We start from the raw sequence: 17371 nt of genomic DNA on the forward strand, positions 1-17371 counted from the left end.
ACATATCCAGAACAACGAATTAAAGCTGACATTCTGGAGATCACCCAAAGAGCACTTGATAGAGGTTCATTGTGTACACAAGAATTTAACTACCTTAATTTAGAATTCCATCGAATACCCATTCTATATGGAGTACCCAAAATACACAAGAACCTTTCCTGTCCTCCGTTTAGACCCATAGTCTCCACTGTTGGGTCACTAACTGAGCCCCTGTCCAAATATGTGGATATTTTTCTTCAACCGTTGGCATCTAACCTCCGAGGATACATAAAAGACACGGGACACCTCATTAGTGAAATTGAAGGCATCCAGTTTAACACCTATACAGACTTCTTAGTGTCCATGGACATCGAAGCTTTGTATACCAACATCCCACAACTAGGGGCATTGGAAGCAGTTAAACATACCCTCGAGAATAGTAATAACGCTGTTGACCGGCTATTCCTGCTGGAATGTCTAGCAATTGTACTAAAAGAAAATTACTTTGAATTTAATGGACAAATCTTTAAACAGATACTTGGAGTTAGTATGGGCGCAGCATGTGCACCAAATGTAGCCAACATCTACATGGGAGAATTCGAAAATAAGTTTATTTTTAATGAAATAGCTCCATTCAGTGAAAACATCAAAAGCTGGTATCGATTTATTGACGACATCTTTTTTATTTGGAGAGGCCCGGAAGAACAACTTCATATATTTATGGCGTGGATCAACCTCTGTGATGTCCACCTCAAATTTAGTCCCAATATAAGTAAGTTCAAAATTGAATTTCTAGATATCTGGATACAAATTGTTGATGAAAAAATTGAGGTCAGCCTGTACACCACCAAGCCCACAGCCAAAAATACCCTACTCCAGCTTCCATCCTCGAAGCCAAAAGGACAACATCCCTTTTAGCCAATTTTTACGGTTGCGTAGGAACTGTACCACTATATCAAATTACGATACACATGCAGAAGAACTCAAACAAAAATTTGCCAATAGAGGGTATCCCCCTAAACTGATTAAAGATGCCTACAAAAGAGCAAAATATTATGACAGAACAACGCTACTGCAACCCAAAGAAATTAAAGCTGATGAGAAATTGGTCTGTGTTACCACCCATTCCAATATTGACCATAAAATTAGACAAATCATCAACAAAGATTGGCACATTTTAAATACAGATCATTCTAGAAAGAGTCTCCCTAAGCCCATCTTTGCATTTAGACGCAACAAAAATTTAAGGCACTCTTTGGTTAAGTCCAGAGTACCTATTGCCAATCCCTTTGTCCAGAAATCTATCACTGGCACTAAACCTATTAGTGGTACTCACAAATGCGGTTGCTGCCACGCATGCCAGTTTGCCATTGTTACCAACGAATTGATCTGGGACAAACGGACATTTACATTTAAGGACATGACCAATTGCCGTACTCGACATGTTGTTTACCTTATCCTTTGTCCTTGTGACAAAGGATATGTTGGCGAAACCAGCAGAGAATTTCGTGTACGTTTCAGCGAACATAAGTCAGCCATACTCAACAAACGCGAAGGGGCCCCCTTGGTGGCCCATTGGACTGAGAAGCATCACATTATTTCTGACCTCAGGTGGCTAATCTTGGAACATGTACATCCACCTAATAATCTCAATGTGGATGCCATTAGACGTAAAAGGGAAGTCTTTTGGATATATGTCCTTCAGACACATGAAAAAGGCCTTAATGAACATCTCCCTTGGGAAAACGCGATTACATAGATATACTTTTTGTCCAACCCTGTGAAATTTCATGAAGAAAATATATTCCTTCACTTTATCCTGATAACAGAACCATCTATTGAGAACTGTCTATTCTACCCAATTCTTCAAACATACCATCGGGACCTTGGCCGCGATGTTCATTTTACTTTAAATAGTTGGCAATACATACACTCTTACATTTGCATTACATACAGTATCTCCCGGACCACTAACTATGTTTCGCTTTATAACTCTACATTTAGTCACTCGGGATTTTTTATTAATTTCGTGTGACTGTCGAGCGCTTCCTCTGGTAAACCTTATGAATTCGCCTTAGAGAGTTCTACACTCCTACCAAGATGTCCGCCTCCACTTTGGTGCTAAAGCCTGTATCGGAATCGGGTCCTCATCTTAAGCCTGCTTCCCCGTTGACTTTTTAGTCCCATTTCAGTGTCTATGATTAGCTTCTATCACTTCCCGGTTCTCCTTATAAGGAAAACGCCAGTCTCCATATCGCCCTACGCAGAGAGCGATAGCAGTGGAACCCGTGACACGTATCTGTTGAAATGCCTGGTAAGGACTGTATTTACGCTACTTACAGCCACTTTTTTATCCTTTAAAAACTCGCCCACGTCATCCGTTGAGCAGTAATTTTGAAACCATGCGTATCTTTCTTGTAGATTACTTTAATGACTGTTATCGCCCACGCTGAGTACCCGACTTACTTCCCAAAGATACCAGCCTTTCTAATGATTGAATAGAAATTTGAACAGGTAAACAATATGCTACTTGTCGTAAAACTTGGTTAGCATTCGCACATATACTTCTCCTTTTCCCCTCTTCTAAATTCTGACAAAGTCTATAACTTGTATATTTTCAGGTTTCATCTAAACCCTGAGATTACCTATACCTTTTCATAATTATACCATCACGGGTCCGTACATCATATTAAGATAACTTCCTGACTGGCCCCCAAATTTTCGGCCCGGACACTGCTAGCACGCTCTTTGTTGTCGCAGCTGGGTAAGTAAGTGGGCCTGGTTTCATATACATTAAGTCCTCCAAAACACATCTAGGTACTTTAATATAGCCTGTCTTTTGTACACTTTCAGGCTAATCTTAACTGCGTGATTATCCTTATTGATTTTTCTGGATTTCACTACGTGCCCGTCTATTTATACTGAACAGGCCCTGACGGCATACCATCGGCTTTGATACTGCCTTCACGCCCAGTGATATTTTAGTAAGTAGCTTGGGTATAATCCTTTACCTTTAAGTCCTTCCAAAATTCTAAGCCACTTGTTATAATCTTCTTTCTACTGAATACACTGTAATAATCTATTGTGATGCATGTTTCCAGCACTAGACGTACTTCTAGAATTAAAATTGTTCGTCTTCTATTCATGTTATACGCTCCGCTAGATACAGATTCCTCTTACCACCTTATGAACGGATATAATTTGGGGTTGCAATTCCCTTTCGTATATAAGAAAAAATCCCATTTCTTGCTTACTAGCACTTCAGTTTAGTCCCGAGAGTTTTGCCTAATTCCATACAGTTGCCCATTATGTTCTCAGATCTTGCAAGGGTCATTGTGTTCTTTTCTTTTCATTGTAGCTTTTTAACGCTAAATTAAAGATTGAAGTTGCTGCCCTACAGGTATCCTCTTGTATAAGAGTTCTTCATGACAAGTATGTTTATACTAAAATATTTTTCATACAACTCTTTTTTCTCGACATTCCTCATCTTCTGTACTCAGGTGATTGGAACTGGATCGGCACTTCCTCACAAAAAATTATTTTTCTTGGGTGATTGCTGTATCACGGGTGTATAAGAGCTCCTTACTCTCTTTCTCTCCTTATAGCTCCTGCTCCTCCTTTTAAATAAACTGAAAAACTAAAATAGTATTCACAATTACTTATTGTGGCTTTTATACCCACAGACCAACGGCTGTCAATATTCAATGTTTAACTTTATCTTATGAGGTTGGACATCAAACTAGGCCCTGAAGCCTTGTTTTTCTGAAAGACCACTTTAACATGCCCTGAAGAAGGAGCCTGCAAAAAGCATTTTTGAGCTCCGAAACGCGCGTTGGCGCTGGTCCCATGTTCAAACTTCACAACCTATGGTTTTAATCATCAATATATTGTTGTTTTTTTGAGTTTTCAGGTTCACTGTCTCTACTTTTTTGTAATATATGTTGTATATATGTTTCTTATTTATGTTATGGTTGTACAGTGTTTATGATAAGTCACAATTGTGTTTCAATATTTCGATGCCAACTGTATTTCATGCATCATCATATAGTCTGAAAAATATATATGTATATGTTCTTTGAAAAAATGATAAAAAATGAAAAAATGAGCTAATAAATGAAATAACATAGTTTTATACACCGTTGACTGTGGGTTCTACTTTATCTCATGGACATATTGCCTTCCACTTAAATAGATTAGTGTAGGAAGTTTTGTCTTTTGAATAGTTTCTTTCCCTGATTTCTTCCTCACTCATTGATATATTCAGGGTCCCTCTGCTGTAGTTTATTATTCTTCGGCCCTTTGCTCCAGAACATTCACCCGGTCTGTTAGGGCCCTCATCTGCTATGTCATGTCCTTCTGCGCCGGTGTTAGCTCTGCAAGACTGACTTCATTTTTCTTGACCCTCTCTGAGAGCTTTTGTGTTCATCCCTTAGCAGCCCAAGTCGAACGGCAACAGTACTGATGTCCTGGTGGAGGGTCGCCTTCGCGTCTGCAATGGCCTTCAGGATTTCTTGAAGTTGTTGCTGCACCAGGATCTCCTGTACAGTCCGCGGCTGGTCCGTAGCATCGTCCTCCTGCTCCTGGGGGACTCCAGCCTGGCGACCACTGGTCTTGCCCATGGTGGCGCAGGCCTACCCTGTGCACCTATACTCCTTCCATCGACTGGTGGCAGGTGCTCTGTGGTGGTGTTCCAACCCAAACTCACCGTGTGGTAGGGGTGTGATTCTTATGAAGCACACCGATGGTTTGGCAGCACCCACTCCGCCTCACCTGATCAGCTCAAGGTTTGGGTGCATTGCCCGGGCTCCTCTCCTGCGCCCCAATCCCCAGTCGTCAGGGCTGCCATCAAGAGCTATCAACTCTGGGCCGGGCCCGCCCACAGTCGCCCCTCGGTCGCTGCCTTCACCGAGGATGCCGGAGCCTCTCTCTGTCTTCATCTGCTATCTCCCAACAGGGGTCCCCAAGGCGCTGGGTCACCAGCAATCAGCCCACCTACATGTGCCACAGTTCACAATGGGGCCATCCTATGCCACCGCTCTCATTACGGCCGCCATCTTACTAGGCGTCGTTGTGCACTTCTCCCCTGCATCGGAGTCTTTGGCCTTCCCTGGGCTCCCCCCAAGGAGGCTCCGCCTGGCGTCCCGGCCCCCCTGCCACCAGCCTCCTCAAATCTGGCCCTGAGTGAGACAAGCGGTCTCCGCCGTGTTCCCGGGCCTCAGCTACTCAATGCGCTCCCCTGGGCATTAGACTGTGTCCTCCCGGGCAATCCCTGACCATAACACCAGACTCAATTTCTCCGGGGGCTTCCCAGCACCGTGACTTCCACCGATCTACTCTTTCAGGTCCCTGTTCCGGGGGAGCTCTGGTCAGCACCCCACGCAGCTCTGGCAACGTTCCTTGGCAGCAGGCCAGTCCGAAACCAAGGGGCCGCAGTGCAGGCTATCGGCCAGCCTTGCACCGCTAAGCACTCGCAAGCCGCCTGTTCGCTTCTCGTCCCTGGGCCAGTCGTCTAGCACCCCACAACAGTTCGTACTCACAGCACCGCTCCCGGTCGTCCAGGGGTCCTCGGATCTCCGAGCAACGTTTCAGGGGATGCATCCCAGTCCAGTCTCCACAGCGGCAACAATGCGCCCTCCGGAGGACGCTCTTTGTCAGCAGGCAGGGGTCCGCTCCGCCTCCAGCTCAGTGATTCAGGGTGCAGCCACTTGTACCTCCACAATGTCACCGCTTGCTGCTGAGCCGCCGATCGGTGTCGCCCTCAGCAAGCTGTGGCGGTGGGGCACAGTGTAGGGCAGTGCAACCCCAGACCAGCACCCCGATGCCGCCCACACCTTTAGACCAGAGCCCAGCACACTGCGTATGTCTCTGCCGCTCCTGCCGCCATTTTGAGCCTCCTCAATTTCTCAATGCAGCTCCTCCGTCACAGCCGATATTCGGTGCGGTCTGTGAGCAGTAGGTCTCGGGTACGCTCCTCGTGTTCACAACCCCGGGGGCACCGTTGGCTCGCTGTGTGACCCCTGACGTTCAATTAGTCAGGAGAACTGCGAGGCTGATGCGGAGCTCTCTGCTCACGCATCCACCATCATCTCCGGCCAAGCCCCCCTCCCTCCCCCCCCCCCCCCCTGCATAAGGCTCTCCATCCTAATACTCCAGTCTACCTGGCAAAAAACTCAAATTATCTGGCGGGAGTCATTCCTTAAGAAGTACTAAATCTCTACTGTTAATGCCACAGAATTTCAACAAAAAGAAAACTTATAACAGCTCAGTTTCTGGTATTGCCCCAAGAGTATGAAACACAATTCCTCCTGAAACTAGATCTAACCCCTCAACTGCCTCCTTCAAAAAAGAAGTAAAACTGCTATTGCTGATAGATACCTTCAGCAGTAGACCTGAAGTGACTCAGATTGACTATTTTTCGTGTATACATCTCTGGATCCTGAATCTGCTAAGCCGTTTGTTACATTGTATATGCTCTGTTTCTTACATGTTCCTTTTTGCATTTCTGTGTTTAACTTGTTTGCCATTTATTTCTTTTTGTTTACTGCTTGTTCCTTTTTTGCATTATTGTGCTTAACTTGCTATTTGTACAGCTCTGCAAATGTTTGAACTGGTCTTTCAAGGCAAACATATATTTTAAGATAACAAAAGCCTGTAAACTTGAACCTTTCATAGCTGTACATAGTTTTTGAATATCGCACATCACTGGACGACTTTTTTGATCATCCTAAATTCTGTGGAAAATCTCATCTTTTTTCCTGTTGCATCAAGCAAAGAAATCGGACAATAATTACAGTGACCATTCTTGTATTCCTGCTTACATAAGGGACCAACTTCTGCAAAGTATCAAGTAGAGAGCGTGTGGCTTGAAAATAAGACTGTGTTCACTATGAGTTGGAAGACCACACAGTCCACTTTGCATGTTGCAAAGCAATGAGTAGATTTTGTCAGTTTCTTGCTGAGCCTATTTTCGAAACATGGCTTCCCCTTTTCTTAAGATTTAGCAGCCTGTGATGTTTTTTGGACTCTGTTTGAACATATCTTTCTTATTCTACAAGAATCCCACATTTTCTTAAGACTATTTCATGTGTGGTTTTGTGCTTAGTTACACAGTGATTCCGTTTTTGCAGCCTATTGTCTTGGAGCAGACACAGTAGACATGCAAACATATAACTAAGTCAGCCAATAAATTATTGTTTATTCAATAAATATTACTTCATGTTCACTTTGTTATCTTGAGATATTTCATTGTTTTTCCTAAATGCGCACTTGAGACAGACTCATTGTTGACCAAATGTTCTTTGCTTCAAGAACCGTAAATTTTAACAGAAATGGGGCTTGGTGGCTCATATATGAAGGCTGCATCTGTTTTCTGTGATCTTCTTTTGAACTCTGTCTGACTCTTGTTAGACCACTCTCTGTTCCCTAAAGAATGATCTCAAGTTTATGCAAGACATTTGGTCAGACGTCCCAACAGGTGATGGTTCATTTCATTGTGACCTCTTGAAGTCTATTTTAGATAACTATCAATCAGGCTTCCTGTAGGAAGTTGGCTCTCGATATAATATACTTCAACGAGGTACATTATGTTGAGAGTCCAGGAAACCCTTATTGGTTTTTAGAGGCAAAAATTATGACACTAAATGCTTTCTTTTGTGGTAGTGTGGGAGAGCAGTTTAGGCTTATCAGAGGGTCATTTGTTGTTCTCACAGAGGCAATAAAGGAGACACACAGTCAAGAATAAATCCGAGACCAATTCAGAAAAAGAACTGGTATTTTTATATAAATTTTGATACCAAGAACTTGGTAGGTAAGTAATTTTTTAAATATAGACTTTCTCAGGTAAATAAAATGTTTACTTAAATGCGTCTTTACGCATAGTGCGTTCCTATGGGAGAAAGACGTACTGTATACAGGTACTTGCAGAAGGACAATGGGCTACTCACCCTTAGGGTGACTATGCCCCTATATGACCACTTCCTGTAGGAAGTGGGCATAACCTTGACCCAGTAAACCTAGTTCCACCAAAAACCAAGATGGTAGAATTCTAGTTTTGATGTTCACATCAGGTAACCCAACTTAGGGGTGTACCTGGCCTGCTGTTGAACATGCCTCCTGACTAGCTAATTTTCCCACCTGTCCTGGTGCCACATGGGCCTGGGACAGGTGGTGGCATTTCCCCTGTATGGGGGACGCCTGGGTCACATATCACAGGCAGCAGAGGCCTTTGAAGCCTTCTGCCTTGATATGCTGATTATTAGCCATCCTGCTTGGAGGAGGTGACAACACCTTCGGCCGGAGCAGGTATTGTTTCTGCCCTCAGAAAGCATGGGCTCTCACCAACAAGGAGTCAGAAATCTGCCTGTGGTGGTAGGCTGGTCTACACCAGTCCGCCAGTACACTAGAAGTTGGTAGATTTTCAGGGGGTACCTCTAAGGTACCCTCTGGGTGCATGTATGAACAAATCCATCACTGAAGTCAGCGTGGGTTTATTAATATGAGATGTTTGATACCAAACATCTTTTGGTTCAGTGAAACGATTATGTAGCTGGGGAACTCGAAATTACCAGTGCCCAGTACATTTACTCAAGATGACTTCCCTGTTCACTGGCAATGTCCAATAATTGACTTGGACATTACAGGGGCATATCTGCTCATGCAGATATGTACTCACATGTAACATAATGTATCCTGCCTTAGGACTGTAAGGCCTGTTCTATGGGTGACATACACAGATTGCATGCAGTGTCTGCAGGCATGGCACACTTGGGGGGGGGGGGGGGTGCAAATTTATATATTCACTTTTGTCTGCACCATGTCATGCAGCCTGGCAGTTTGCATGCGAGTTGGGAGGGGTCCTTTATGTTGGCACAATACATGCTGCAGCCTTTAGGGACCACTTTAGCATCCATGCCCTAGATAACAGGGGTACCATTTACTAGGGACTTACATGGGTGCTAAATGTATTGCCAATTGGGGAAAGAATTGTACAGTATTAGGTAAAGAGATCTGGCACTGGGGACCTGGTTAGCAGTAACCCAGTGCACTTCTGACCAAATTGCATCATTTACTAGGCAAAAAGTGGAGGTGACCATGTCAGGAAAGGGGTACTTTCCTCTACTTCCAATTTAAACATGGCACAGAAATGTTGCTACTGAAGATAGACATGGGCTGGTGTTCACTGGCTGAAAACAGATCTGTGAAAGCAGGTGGTTCCCAAAAAATGGGAAAAGATCTGACATCCCAGGGTGTCAGTACGGGCGGTGACTTGAAATGAATGAGCCCACACACCCTAACGCAATCGGGCGGGGTGGACAGGGGGATGTTTACACAAAATATAAAAGCGGTCATTTGCTGTGTGTATGATGCTCTATATGTGATATTTTCGGATGCAATGTGCGCATGAGCTGTGTAATGTTTATTGGAAATCTTCAATAAAATATTTTATTTTAAAAAAAGGATTGTTGCTAATGGAATTTTTTTTACCGATTTGGAACTTGGTAGTATGAGGGGCAACGCGAAGGGATCTTGTATTTGGCTGTCTCTGCAACCTTTGACACTGTTTACTATAAACTGCTGCTGCATCGCTTTAAATCAGTTGGACTTAAGACCAAGCTCTAGCATGGTTTGTCTCTTTCCTTAAAAACTGGTGTTAATCAGTGGTTTTGTCGACCTTCCACTAACCTTAAAGTTCAGTGGTATGCATAGTGTCACAGGGGTCATCCTTATCTACTGTTCCTTATTATCTGTATGTGCAAGCAGTGGGCAATTTATTCCGGTCCAAAGGCTTTAAAACCTTTTCATATATGATGATATCTAACTGCCTCTTAAAGTAGATCACAATTCAGAAAAATCCATTGGCTGGCAGCTGAATTTCAGTGTGAACATACAGGCATAGATGACCAATAAATATTTACATAATGAAATACTTGTCATTGAAGGACCGACTGAAAGCTATTTCGATCTTTGAAAGAAACACCTACACCTGGTACTTTGGTGAAGAGCCTAGATTTTCTCTTTGACCAGCACTTACCATGTGTGCCTCAAATCCATAATGTTTGGATCACAGGACATGGCATATTAAGAACTCACAGGAGACTAAGACCTTTTCTTCCCAAAGGTAAGTTTGCCCCTGTAGCTGGTGCTGGTGTACGCCAGAAAAAAACTGGGCTGGATGCCGATTGAGAAACAAATTGAATTCTAAATCGCCTGTCTTGTGAATAGAACTTTTTATAAGACTGGACCTTCCTGTCTCGCAGAGCTGATTGTTCCATATTGCCCAGTCAGACCACTGGGATCTAGTGCTGCTTTTATTGGCCAGTAAACCCAAGAGCTGAAGAAAGCGGGTAGATGGAAGGTCTTTTGGTTGGTTGGTGCTAGACTTTTTTTTAAATCTCATAATAATAAAGGGCATAATAATAAAAGGCATATTTAAAATAATAGGGGATGTGTACCTTGGATGGCATCAGTGTTACGGTGGGTGGAAATGCCAGTGCATTCGTTTCCTTGGTTTCGGAGGACTTTCCTGAAATGGATCTGAACTACTGGTACAGAATAATTGTGTTGCTGACCCAAATACTCTGCTTGGACTCCTGGGGCATAGGCTGAGGGGTTGCAATCCCTCTTCTAATTCCATCTGTCATTCTGTGCTACGGAAAATTACAGCCTTACTCGTGGGAACAGATAATGATGTTTTTGACAGCATGTATGTAGAGTTGGCCTGCCCAAGAAACCTGTCAAAGGTATGTCTGAGTCCCAGTTGCTTTTGAATATATTCACAATGGAACCGGTCACCCATGGCATAAGCTGAAAACCAAGATCATGTTAACCAAGCAAGTAAATGATTATTCTTCAGTGCCCACTAGGGGTATAGGACCCACTTACTTTGCTATTGTGATCTGATATATCATTCCTACCTGCAATACGGTAGAGGGTTTTTTGACTGCTATAGTGGATGGTGAATACGCCTGTAAGCTAAACAGCAGCAAAAGACTGGAAACTGCACTGTCAGCAGTTTACCAAATGATCTCCCTCAAATTATCTAGTTCCTCAGACACCAAACAACCAACCTTGGTGGCAAATGTTTGTTTAGCATGCCTAACTTCACATTTTTGTACAGAGAGAGAATAGTTCCATAAATGCTCCATAGCAGAACATTGATCTCGTACACTGTCTCAGAATTGAGGTAAATAAGCAGTTGTGTGACCTGAAATCTCAACCCACATGTGGTAGTCTCTTTGCTCCTCCATGGCAGATGCTTCTCCAGTGCTTCTGCCATAGCTTCTCTCTGACTGCAGATTTGTTCCAGACCATGTTTCTAACACATGCACGCACATTCACCTCCTGCAGTATATTTTCCTCATGATTTATGCTTTCTTCATCAGTATGGACTACAAAGTTCACTCTTATTCATATTAATTAAAAATATGCACATTGGATAGTATTCTATCTGAGTATACGCATGAGTAATTGCATACAAGCCCCTTTTTGATCACAACATCGATGTCCTCTTGTGCAAGGGCAAGGGGCTGACTAGAAGTTGTAATACGTCTGATGCCATTTGCTCACACATTCACATCCTGTGAAGGATCAGACAAATTAGGTTAATGATTGCTAAATGAGACTCCTACATTGTGGTCCGCCTTCTCATGCCAAGGCAATCTCTGAGCAGTAATACCTGTATAAACTCAGACATTCGGGTCAACTGTGGCATTGCTCCAGCACATTGGTGTTGTCGTTATCTCCAAGTTCGAGGTAAAAACGCTTATGCTGCTGCCTGTCAAACAGCTGCCCGAATTAACATTCTTCATATTGTCTGACGGGGCCAGAGGTTATTAGCCAATGTTCACAATGGGTGGTTGCACCTACATTCTAGCAGAGTCTTGCAATCTTGTCATCAAAGATCACCCATCAATAACCTCAGATCTACTATCTTGAATCCAGTGAACAGAAAAAAATCAAAGGAAAAGCCAGATCATACAAACTGGAGTCTGGCTGTCACAGATGACGGTCCATGATGGACCCACATTAAATTATGAAATCGTACCCCTGGTTTCACATCCAGTGTTGCGTTTCACCAAGACTTCTCAATAATCCATTTCAAAGGCCCCTTCTTCAGCCCTGCCCTACTCCCTTCACTGAGTGTGCAAGAGGAATGGTGGCAACATCACTTTATCTTACCGCTGTGCATACATGGATTTGGCACCATGGCAGGATTCCACTCACTCTCTAAGGCTATATAATGACTAATCATCCATCCACAAGAAGAAAAGACCCAGCAATTCAGGCTTTTGACCATAACTTTTGAATACAGAGAATCATGCTCCCTCCTACCAACTAACTTCTTCCTATCAGAACGGAGATTGCAAAAAGCAGCTCTCTAATCAGTCCTCATACAGATTGGTTTCCTGTCTTCTGCCGCCTCTCGCTACTCGCTGTGTGAGTCTTTCTATGTACTTGTGCTCAGCATATTACAGCCCTATCTTTTACTTTGGATATTAGTATCCCATCCTGCCTGGTATCTAGGAGGAAAGCAAGCATAACATTTAGAATTCTCAGACCTGCCACCTCAAACGGTGTCACACAATATCTGCTCCCTTCACACGGTCAACCTGAGAGGAGCCGATATCACACAGTTGCAGAAAAGACAAGCTGGTAACCACGACACAGAGTGATTTTCCAGCACGTATTCTGAGGCACTGAACAGTGGATGTCGATTAAGGGGTGTGAAAACACCTCAGGACACCAGCACCAGTGTCTTTTTTTTTTTCTTTCAGTTGGGTGGGTCAGTGGTGGAAAGAGACAGAAGGGTACCTCTTAAGTAGTTCTCAGCACGATGCTCTGTCTCTCCAAAGCCCTGCCCCCTCTTCGCATGGTGGAATATTCTTTTTTAGTTGACAGGTCTAATTTTTATACACTCTTTCATGGTTTTATCATAGATATTGATGAAAGACAAACTGTTACTTCCGTGTAAAAAGTTGCTCACATCCCCAGTATCTCAGTCTTTTGCCACCTATAATTTGTGGTTTGGGAACTAGGTATTTAAGATAAATTCATTAGCCACTCCACTGTAGAATCAAAAAACATGCTTGGGCTTAAATTAAAGAGATGTGATGTTCAGAACCTGCATGCAAGCACGTGATGACCCCTAGGTGCCAAGGTCTTACAAGTTGTGCATGAAGCAGGTTCTCTCCATGCTGATGTGTGATTTCAAACATGTAGCCCTACTTCTGAACGAAAACTCTGACTAGCTCAATGGTGGACACTTTCATTATAATCACAGTTTGCTGTCACCTGGCCACAATACGTCAATTTACTATTGAATTCCCCTCCAGGCTCATTTGATATCTGCATTGTTTGCTTTTTTCATGCAATAACGAAGGACTTGCGAAAATACTGCAAAGCCATAAGAGTGTTAGAACGTGCTCTTTACAGATGCCAGTAAGATAACGTAACAAGTGACTTACACATGGAATAAGTAGCAGATCACACATATATGTATTATTAGTCATTCATAGGGTTAGAAACATCAATAGTATGCTTTTGGAGATTTGAATTACCAGTGCACAACGTATGCAAAGTGTAACAGCTGTTCCTTAGGGGCAAGTACATTTGCATGACCCCAGGGGAGCATGAGCGAGCACGGAAAGTAAATGAGATGACGCTTCATCGGCTCTAGCATCGTCTCCATTCACAACCATTTGTATTAAATTTCCCCGAAAGAACGGATCTTTCTAAACCTACTCCTAATGGAGCTAGTCGAGACTGGAGCAGAAAGTATCTGAAAACTAAAAACGTTATAACGATTCCTATTCTGACAGGTGTTGAACAAGGAAATTATTTTTTGCGATTTTTTCACGGAAATATATATATATATTATTTCCAGTATTTCACATGTCCATACCCCATCATGGGTAGACTCCTTCCGCGTAGGGCGCAAAACATATTCAACATCCTCTATAAATCTTGATCCGTTCCTAATTTAATTTAATCTCCTTTTCACTAAATCGTCAAGTTAGTGCGTGCGCCTTGCCAGATATTCCCGCTTCTCATGTGCCTTCGAATCCATTTAATTTAATAACCTGCAAAGAAAATTGTGTGTTTATTCTATGACTTGATCCATAGCGCATTGAAAAATCATTTTCAGTCTTTAAGTTCCTTATCTCAAGTGAAAATGACAAGTCAGGAAAACCATTTACCATGCTAATTCCTTCATACACATACAAATGAGCACGAACAATAACAAATTGATAACTCTTTTGTCTCTTGGCTTTGAAAAAATCTCATAAGGGATGTTTGACAGTCTGAGCATGAAGGGCAATTTATCTTTGATCTAACAATGTAGTGCGACCACCAGACTTCAGAGTCCTTTCACAATTCCTCTGAGATGCCCGAGTTGCCTTGTACTGATCAGAGAATTAGGCCACCAGCCAACAAAACCATTTCGAGTGTTACTATCTCAACATTCTTCAAAGGAATACTTTAGACTAAAGCAATAAAGCGATGTTCAAATAAAATCTGTGAAGTGCAGAAAACCTTTTAAATTGCTCTCTCTATATAAAGTTGCTTACAGTTCTTTGTATTTCACTTGCGCTATACTGTTTGAATTTTCATAGGCTCAGTAGCTCACGTCTGTTTTGAAACTGCAGTACCATTTTAGAGACCTCTCAGATATGCATTAAAATGACAAAATATATTTTTCCATATAAAGCCATTAAAAAAAATACCCTCAAAACAGCAGTGCCATCTGTTCTTTAGTTTCCCCCTCTGTCTATCTGCATTGTCATTGCGGCTTTCCCAGTGTCACCACTGGGCAGCAAGCTGTGGCATAGTCAGTAGGTCTGGGTTTCCATTGTGTTTCCCGACTTGGATTTTCCAGTGCTTTTTGCTGAAAGAAAAAAAAATGCTTTTTTGACAAGGTGGAGCAGTATCGGCCCCAGAAAATCATCACGTTTGTGCAACATATGCATTGTGAGGCTACATCTGGCCCCAGCGTTATAAAGAATCTACACACGTCATGATGTGTCCTTTTCGTTTTAATTTAACTTTCCAGGTTGGCGGACACACACCTTGGAGCAGGAAATTGAAGAGTTATAAAAAGTGTAGCAAAGTGCATTTTATTCTTTACGACCTGAGCAGCCTGGAAGCAAATTGCATCTGCTGGGCTTTCTAAAAAAAAGATAGCAGTGGTGGAGGGTGGGCAGAAGGAGTGGCAAGAGTGGTGGGATCAATAGGTGCAGCAGATGAGCAGAAGTAGCACTCAAGGGGGAAAGAGAAAGAAAACACATGCACTTCCATTGAGTGCTGATAGAAAAGTAACAAGCATTGCCAAAGCTTGTTGACCTCTCCTTTTAAAAGTAATACAAAAAATGGCTGTTTGTCAAAGCTGGACAGCATTGGCAAAATGTTTTTAAAAAGCAGAACTATGTCTATGTGCACATTTATTATCAATCGTGTGCATGCATTATCAATCATGCGTGCATATGCATCGTGGCGCTTTGGCAGTAGTCCAGCATGATGATATATACGTGCATATGCATCACTGTGCATGCGTCCATGATGCAGCAACCATTTTTTATGCATTATTCAAGAGAGTGGACGTCTATCTTCAAGTGGTAAATTTGAAAAAATTAATTATGATGCTTCAATGGCAAATTACAGTTGTTGGGACCTACAAAAAAAGGGGCCAAACGAGCTGGAGATCACTGCCAAATGTTAGGGCAGCAGGGGAGTACACAAACAATGGAAAAGTGGGAGTAGGTGGTTACAAATTAAAAAAGACAACATTGGCGGATAAAATAATTAAATAGATGTGGGGAAGGGAAATGTGAGGGTGGAGCAGAACATTTTGAAAGAGAGAGCGAGCAAGTAAATGCATGCACTACCATGGAGTGCTGGAAATCAAAGAAAAAAGTGGCTCCCTGTTTGCAAGAAATGGGAAAACACAAGTCATCCAATTAGTCCATTCAGGACAGAGTAAATAAAAAATTCTCAAGAGGCGGATCTGAACATAAAGAAGAAAATCATTGAATAAGATGCAGGGAAAAGAGATAGACAAGAAAGGCATTAAGAGGAAGTGCTAACATAACGCTATACTAAATGTATATATTTTAATGTATTCGTGATAATAGGTCTTAGACAACAGAGAACTAAAACGGACTTTAGGTGAGGCCTAAAATGTAGTTCCCTGAACGTAATTCGTGCAAGGTTCTAATCCATCCATTCAAAAGGATGATGCAGAAGCTATGCTCCAGGGAAGGGACAAAAATAGGAAGGAAAGCCATTGAGTAGGAAACAAGCAAATGAGATTGACAGGAAAGCCAACCAGTGGTATGTTATAGGATGACCCAAAGCCCACTGTATGGATTGCTATTGTTTTTAATAACTAAAAGCTGGCCGTAGGCGACACCTAAAAATAAACAGTGCTTACTTGGCATGGATAAATCTAGCATGCTAGATAGAACGTTTCATACCATCAAAATAGAGAGATACCGTTAAAGTATTTTAAAAGACAACAAAGTGTAATAAATAAATAAATTAAGACCATCAAATGCGAAACTCAAAAGTATAAATCACTCGACATCTCAGGTCAACCATTTGAAGCAACTCCAGATGTGTTATGTGATCCAGGGGACTGAGACGCCTTGTCATCTGCTTTCATGCACTATATAGAAATTATGCCATTGCAGAGTATACTATAGGATCTTATCTCTCTCACATTAGTGCCATAGTCTGCATGACTGAGGTCAGTCAGTCAGTCAGTCAAATTCCTTTATTCGATAAATCAATATCATAAAAGACACATATACAATCATAACAAACACAGTTAAAAAGCATTAAAATATACAGACATTCATGGGTTATTTGCCATTCATAATGTGGCCTTTTTCATGTTCAAATATAAATTAATTTAAAAAGCTACAGATATAAAATTGTACGTCAACCGTTAAAAGTTCAAAAAATGATCTAATTTTTAAATCCTACAGTGGAAAAACAAGTTTTTTCCTAATACGCATAGCAGCGACCAAAAAGCTCGCAACGTGAAACATAATTCGTGGGGAACTTAATTGTTGTAGGTATACAAGTGCTGGTCTGACCTGTCTAAAACCCAGATCCCTCAAGATCGGGAGCAAAAACTTCCTTCTACAGTCCTTGTAAAAACTACAGAACATAAAAAAATGGAGATTGTCCTGTCTTGAGCAATTATCGCATTTACAAGGATCTGCACGATCCATGGGACACCAGTTTTGAAAGAAGCCCAAGGAAAAGTGCACCAGGTTAAACCTAAATCTGATTAGGAGATACCGATGGTATGGGGCATTCACAACAATCAAGTATGGTTCAGGGCCCGGGCAACTGATTAGGGCATAATTCGCTCTGACTGTTGGTTTTACCA

The 17371-nt window shown here is 42.2% G+C and overlaps 1 protein-coding gene and 1 long non-coding RNA gene across 3 annotated transcripts in view; both read left to right on the forward strand.

Annotated features, from left to right (window-relative positions):
* SMAP1 (small ArfGAP 1) overlaps positions 1-17371 on the forward strand; it is a 924147-nt gene that overhangs the window by 826911 nt on the left and 79865 nt on the right. The window lies entirely within an intron of this gene.
* LOC146817340 (uncharacterized) lies at positions 2859-4462 on the forward strand. Its single transcript, XR_014962968.1, has 3 exons — positions 2859-2963; positions 3338-3411; positions 3663-4462. It is a non-coding gene; the product is annotated as an uncharacterized LOC146817340 (long non-coding RNA).

The sequence above is a fragment of the Triturus cristatus genome, chromosome 6 (assembly GCF_964204655.1).
Source record: "Triturus cristatus chromosome 6, aTriCri1.1, whole genome shotgun sequence".
Taxonomy (NCBI): domain Eukaryota; kingdom Metazoa; phylum Chordata; class Amphibia; order Caudata; family Salamandridae; genus Triturus; species Triturus cristatus.